Source organism: Phycomyces blakesleeanus (genome assembly GCF_001638985.1).
Source record: "Phycomyces blakesleeanus NRRL 1555(-) unplaced genomic scaffold PHYBLscaffold_3, whole genome shotgun sequence".
In the NCBI taxonomy this organism is placed as follows: Eukaryota; Fungi; Mucoromycota; class Mucoromycetes; order Mucorales; family Phycomycetaceae; genus Phycomyces; species Phycomyces blakesleeanus.
Window position 1 is genome coordinate 492,786 of NW_017265136.1, and position 7,481 is coordinate 500,266.

Here is a 7,481-nt window from a genome sequence, read left to right on the forward strand (position 1 = left end):
CTTCTCACACTGAGGAAGTAAAGACTGAATCAAAGAAGCGTTCTATTGGTGAAACAATTGGCAAGGCTGTCTTTGGATCAGTTGCTGTCGTTGCTGGGACGGTGGGCTTGACGAAGTTGAGCCAAAACAAGCAGGAATCCAATTCTGACGAAATCGTAGTTTTCGAAACTACCGAGACAGTTATTGAGCGTACAAGAACAGAAATCACTCAGTGGTTTACTACCATGACTACACAAGTCATAACCACATCTGAGACTAAAAAGACTGAGGAAGTTACAGTTGTTGTCGAAAACTATCGCAAGGAACTTAACGTCATTGTTGAAAAGGCTAGAAAAGAAGGCGTCAAACACTGTAACACCAAAAAAGAGCGTGAAGAATACCTTTCACAGCTTACTGTTATCGAGTCTGTCGCTTCTTCCCAGACGGTCCAGGTGGAACACGTTGTAATCGAGGCTATCCAATCCAATTCCGATGTCAAGACAAAGATTGAGGAATTAGTTAAATCGAGCACCCAAAAGATTAACAGCGGATTTGAAGAATTTAAATCCCGTATTACCTTCTCTTCAGTTGTTCACGCCGAAGAAGTCGTAGAGAAGACCAAGAAAGCTGCATCCGCTGTCGAAGCTAAGCGTGTCGCTGCTACTGGCTGGTTCTCCAGACTCACTGAGACCATCAACTCTCGTATCCAGGAGGGAGGTGACAATGTCAAGGAGGACATTACCAAGATCACCGAGAAGGCTGAAGAGGAGATCAGCACTGTTCTGAAGGAGGAAGACGAGGAGGACGACGAGACCATCAAGGGATCCGTTGGAATTGCTCTTGTTTCCATCAAGGATTCAATTTCTGCCCAGTTGACCCAAGTCAAGAACGTAATTACCGAGACCACTGATACTTCTGAACTCCAAGAGAAGTTCACTCAGGTTTCTGAGAAGTCAAAGCAGGAAATTGACACTACCTTTACTTCTGTCACGGACAAGGTTCAAACTGATGGTAATTATTTGGAACCCCCTATGTGGAGCTGAAATGTATTAACACTTCTGAATTGTAGTTAAGAGAACAGAGAAAGATAAGTATACCGTTAAGGCTGTCGAAAATTCTGTCGTTGATACCACCAAGGAAGCAAATGAGACTATCAAATCTTGGTACAAAACACTGACCTCAAAGCTATCTGATCTTGCTGGAAATGACTCAGAAGAGTCGAAGGCTGAGGCTGAAGTCATCATTGCTGAGGCTGAATTAGAGCTCAAGGAAAAGATTAACTCACTTAAAGAGGAAACCAAGACCAGTTCCAAAACAGAAAATACTGAACACATCGATTCCTACTTCACCCAAATTACAAACAGTGCCAAAAACCAGTTGACCGCTGTCAAGACTGCCGTAGCTGATAACGTACTCCAAAACAAATCTACTTTCGAAGAGTCTGTCAAGAAGAATGAGATTAAGTTGGATGAAGACATTACTACTCACAGCGAAGTCGTCAAGTCTGAAGCAAAGAAACACAGCATCTCCGAGACTCTAGGAAAGGTTTTATTGGGCTCCACTATTGTTGCTGGTGGCGTACTTGGCGCCGTGACTTTGAACAAGAAGCACGAACAGAAGAAGGCAGCTGAAATTAAGAAGCAAAAAGAGACAGAGGTTAAAGAAGTTGTCACATTTGAGACCACCGAGACTGTCATCGAGAACACAAGAACAGAAATCACCAAGTGGTTCTCCACTATGACAACTCAAGTTGTAACCAAATCGGAGACCAAGAAAACCGAAGAAGTTACCGTTGTCGTGAAGAACTACCGCAATGAATTGACCGTTATCGTTGAACGTGCACGAAAGGAGGGTGTCAAGCACTGTACTTCTAAGAAAGAGCGTAAGCAGTACCTCGAGCAATTAGTCATCATTGAGCGTCTTGCTGCTACTCAGACTACCGAAGTTGAGAAGGTTGCAATTCAGGCAATTGAAGAAGATACCGACGTTAAGTCTAAGATCGAAACCCTTGTCAAGAGCACAACTGAAAAGATCAACGAACGTTTCGATGAGCTCAAATCGAAAGTTACCTTCTCTTCAGTTGTTCACGCCGAAGAAGTCGTAGAGAAGACCAAGAAAGCTGCATCAGCAGTCGAAGCTAAGCGCGTAGCTGCTACTGGCTGGTTCTCTAGACTCACTGAGACCATCAACTCTCGTATCCAGGAGGGAGGTGACAATGTCAAGGAGGATATTGCCAAGATCACCGAGAAGGCTGAAGAGGAGATCAGCACCGTATTGAAGGAGGAAGACGAGGAGGACGACGAGACCATCAAGGGATCCGTTGGAACTGCTCTTGTTTCTATCAAGGATTCAATTGCTGCCCAGTTGACCCAAGTCAAGAACGTAATTACCGAGACCACTGACACTTCTGCTCTCCAAGAGAAGTTCACCAAGGTTTCCGAGAAGACCAAGCAGGAGATTGATACCACCTTTACTACTGTCACCGACAAGGTTCAGAATGATGGTAAATATTAATTTTTTTTTAGTGTATATAGTTTACTGATGTTTCTGTTTTATAGTCAAGCGAACCGAGAAGGAGAAGTTCACTGTCCAGGCTGTCGAGACCTCAGTTGCCGACACTACCAAGGAAGCTACCGAAACTGTCCAGGGATGGTATAGCAACCTCACTACCAAGCTGTCCACTCTTGTTGGCAACGACTCTGAAGAAGCCAAGGCCGAGGCCCAAGTTATTATCGCTGAAGCTGAGACTGAATTGAAGGAGAAGATCGATGTCCTTAAGAAGACTTCCAAGACTGAGTCGAAGACCGAGTCCAACGAGCATTTGGATTCTTACTTCAGCAAGATCACCGACACTGTCAAGAACCAATTGACTGCTGTCAAGACTGCTGTTTCTGAGAATGCCTTCCAGGACAAGACCACTTTTGAAGAGTCTATCAAGAAGACCGAGACCAAGTTGCAAGAGGATATTACTACTGAGTCCGAAGTTGTCAAGACCGAGGCCAAGACCAGTATTGGTCAGACCCTTAGCCGTGCCATTTTCGGCTCTGCCGCTGCAGTTGCAGGTGCCGTTGGATTGTCTAAACTGACCAAGGACAAGGAAACTATCCAGACTGAGGAAGTTGTGACTTTCGAGACAACCGAGACAGTAATCGAAAACACGAGAACTGAGCTTACAAAGTGGTTCACTACAATGACTACCCAAGTCATCACTAAGTCCGAGACAAAAAAGACTGAGGAAGTTACAATTGTTGTTGAGAAATACCGTAAACAATTAACAACTATCGTTGAGCGCGCCAGAATTGATGGTGTTAAGCACTGTAGCACAAAGCATGAGCGTGAAGTCTATCTTTCCCAGTTGACTGTCATTGAATCGATTGCATCCACTCAAACAGTCCAAGTCGAACAAGTTGTGATTAAAGCGATTGAAGATGACGTTGACGTAAAAACTCAATTAGTGACATTGATTGAAACTAGCAAGAATGCAATTAACGAAGGATTCGAAAGTATTAAATCACAAGTCAAGTTCACCTCTGTTGCTCATGCCGAAGAAGTCGTAGAGAAGACCAAGAAAGCTGCATCCGCTGTTGAAGCTAAGCGCGTAGCTGCTACTGGTTGGTTCTCCAGACTCACTGAGACCATCAACTCTCGTATCCAGGAGGGAGGTGACAATGTCAAGGAGGATATTGCCAAGATCACCGAGAAGGCTGAGGAGGAGATCAGCACCGTATTGAAGGAGGAAGATGAGGAGGACGACGAGACTGTCAAGGGATCCGTTGGAACTGCTCTTGTTTCTATCAAGGATTCAATTGCTGCCCAGCTGACCCAAGTCAAGAACGTAATTACCGAGACCACTGATACTTCTGCTCTCCAAGAGAAGTTCACCAAGGTTTCCGAGAAGACCAAGCAGGAGATTGATACCACCTTTACTACTGTCACCGACAAGGTTCAGAATGATGGTAAATATTAATTTTTTTTTAGTGTATATAGTTTACTGATGTTTCTGTTTTATAGTCAAGCGAACCGAGAAGGAGAAGTTCACTGTCCAGGCTGTCGAGACCTCAGTTGCCGACACTACCAAGGAAGCTACCGAAACTGTCCAGGGATGGTATAGCAACCTCACTACCAAGCTGTCCACTCTTGTTGGCAACGACTCTGAAGAAGCCAAGGCCGAGGCCCAAGTTATTATCGCTGAAGCTGAGACTGAATTGAAGGAGAAGATCGATGTCCTTAAGAAGACTTCCAAGACTGAGTCGAAGACCGAGTCCAACGAGCATTTGGATTCTTACTTCAGCAAGATCACCGACACTGTCAAGAACCAATTGACTGCTGTCAAGACTGCTGTTTCTGAGAATGCCTTCCAGGACAAGACCACTTTTGAAGAGTCTATCAAGAAGACCGAGACCAAGTTGCAAGAGGATATTACTACTGAGACAGAGGTTGTTAAAACCGAGGCTAAGAAGCAAAGCTTAGCTGAAACGTTTGGAAAAGCTGTATTAGGCTCTGCTGTAGTAGCTGCTGGTGTACTTGGTGCCGTTGCTTTGAATAAAAAGCATGAACAGAAGAAGGCAGCTGAAATTAAGAAGCAAAAAGAGACAGAGGTTAAAGAAGTTGTCACATTTGAGACCACCGAGACTGTCATCGAGAACACAAGAACAGAAATCACCAAGTGGTTCTCCACTATGACAACTCAAGTTGTAACCAAATCGGAGACCAAGAAAACCGAAGAAGTTACCGTTGTCGTGAAGAACTACCGCAATGAATTGACCGTTATCGTTGAACGTGCACGAAAGGAGGGTGTCAAGCACTGTACTTCTAAGAAAGAGCGTAAGCAGTACCTCGAGCAATTAGTCATCATTGAGCGTCTTGCTGCTACTCAGACTACCGAAGTTGAGAAGGTTGCAATTCAGGCAATTGAAGAAGATACCGACGTTAAGTCTAAGATCGAAACCCTTGTCAAGAGCACAACTGAAAAGATCAACGAACGTTTCGATGAGCTCAAATCGAAAGTTACCTTCTCTTCAGTTGTTCACGCCGAAGAAGTCGTAGAGAAGACCAAGAAAGCTGCATCCGCTGTTGAAGCTAAGCGCGTAGCTGCTACTGGCTGGTTCTCCAGACTCACTGAGACCATCAACTCTCGTATCCAGGAGGGAGGTGACAATGTCAAGGAGGATATTGCCAAGATCACCGAGAAGGCTGAAGAGGAGATCAGCACCGTATTGAAGGAGGAAGATGAGGAGGACGACGAGACTGTCAAGGGATCCGTTGGAACTGCTCTTGTTTCTATCAAGGATTCAATTGCTGCCCAGCTGACCCAAGTCAAGAACGTAATTACCGAGACCACTGATACTTCTGCTCTCCAAGAGAAGTTCACCAAGGTTTCCGAGAAGACCAAGCAGGAGATTGATACCACCTTTACTACTGTCACCGACAAGGTTCAGAATGATGGTAAATATTAATTTTTTTTTAGTGTATATAGTTTACTGATGTTTCTGTTTTATAGTCAAGCGAACCGAGAAGGAGAAGTTCACTGTCCAGGCTGTCGAGACCTCAGTTGCCGACACTACCAAGGAAGCTACCGAAACTGTCCAGGGATGGTATAGCAACCTCACTACCAAGCTGTCCACTCTTGTTGGCAACGACTCTGAAGAAGCCAAGGCCGAGGCCCAAGTTATTATCGCTGAAGCTGAGACTGAATTGAAGGAGAAGATCGATGTCCTTAAGAAGACTTCCAAGACTGAGTCGAAGACCGAGTCCAACGAGCATTTGGATTCTTACTTCAGCAAGATCACCGACACTGTCAAAAACCAATTGACTGCTGTCAAGACTGCTGTTTCTGAGAATGCCTTCCAGGACAAGACCACTTTCGAAGAGTCTATCAAGAAGACTGAGACCAAGTTGCAAGAAGACATCACTACTGAGTCCGAAGTTGTCAAGACCGAGGCCAAGACCAGTATTGGTCAGACCCTTAGCCGTGCCGTTTTCGGCTCTGCCGCTGCAGTTGCAGGTGCCGTTGGATTGTCTAAACTGACCAAGGACAAGGAAACTATCCAGACTGAGGAAGTTGTGACTATCGAGACAACCGAGACCGTAATCGAAAACACAAGAACTGAACTTACAAAGTGGTTTACTACCATGACAACCCAGGTTGTAACCAAGTCAGAGACGAAAAAGACTCAGGATGTTACAGTCGTAGTTAAGAACTACCGCAAGGAGCTGACTATTATTGTTGAGCGTGCTAGAATTGAAGGTGTTAAGCACTGCACTACCAAGAAAGAGCGCAAGGAATATCTCGCTCAACTCGCAACAATTGAACATGTCGCCTCAACACAGACATTTGAGGTTGAGAAGGTTGCAATTCAGGCTATTGAAGAAGATACCGATGTCAAGTCCAAGATTGAAACAATTGTCAAGACCACAACTGACAAGATTAACGAACGTTTCGACGAGCTCAAGTCCAGCATTACCTTTTCATCTGTTGTTCACGCCGAAGAAGTCGTAGAGAAGACCAAGAAAGCTGCATCCGCTGTCGAAGCCAAGCGTGTCGCTGCTGCTGGCTGGTTCTCTAAGCTCACTGAGACCATCAACTCTCGTATCCAGGAGGGAGGTGACAATGTCAAGGAGGATATTGCCAAGATCACCGAGAAGGCTGAGGAGGAGATCAGCACCGTATTGAAGGAGGAAGATGAGGAGGACGACGAGACCATCAAGGGATCCGTTGGAACTGCTCTTGTTTCTATCAAGGATTCAATTGCTGCCCAGTTGACCCAAGTCAAGAACGTAATTACCGAGACCACTGATACTTCTGCTCTCCAAGAGAAGTTCACCAAGGTTTCCGAGAAGACCAAGCAGGAGATTGATACCACCTTTACTACTGTCACCGACAAGGTTCAGAATGATGGTAAATATTAATTTTTTTTTAGTGTATATAGTTTACTGATGTTTCTGTTTTATAGTCAAGCGAACTGAGAAGGAGAAGTTCACTGTCCAGGCTGTCGAGACCTCAGTTGCCGACACTACCAAGGAAGCTACCGAAACTGTCCAGGGATGGTATAGCAACCTCACTACCAAGCTGTCCACTCTTGTTGGCAACGACTCTGAAGAAGCCAAGGCCGAGGCCCAAGTTATTATCGCTGAAGCTGAGACTGAATTGAAGGAGAAGATCGATGTCCTTAAGAAGACTTCCAAGACTGAGTCGAAGACAGAGACCAACGAGCATTTGGATTCTTACTTCAGCAAGATCACCAACACTGTCAAAAACCAATTGACTGCTGTCAAGACTGCTGTTTCTGAGAATGCCTTCCAGGACAAGACCACTTTCGAAGAGTCTATCAAGAAGACTGAGACCAAGTTGCAAGAAGACATCACTACTGAGTCCGAAGTTGTCAAGACCGAGGCCAAGACCAGTATTGGTCAGACCCTTAGCCGCGCTGTTCTCGGCTCTGCAGCTGCAGTTGCAGGCGCTGTTGGATTGTCCAAATTGACCAAAGAAAACAAGGTTACGC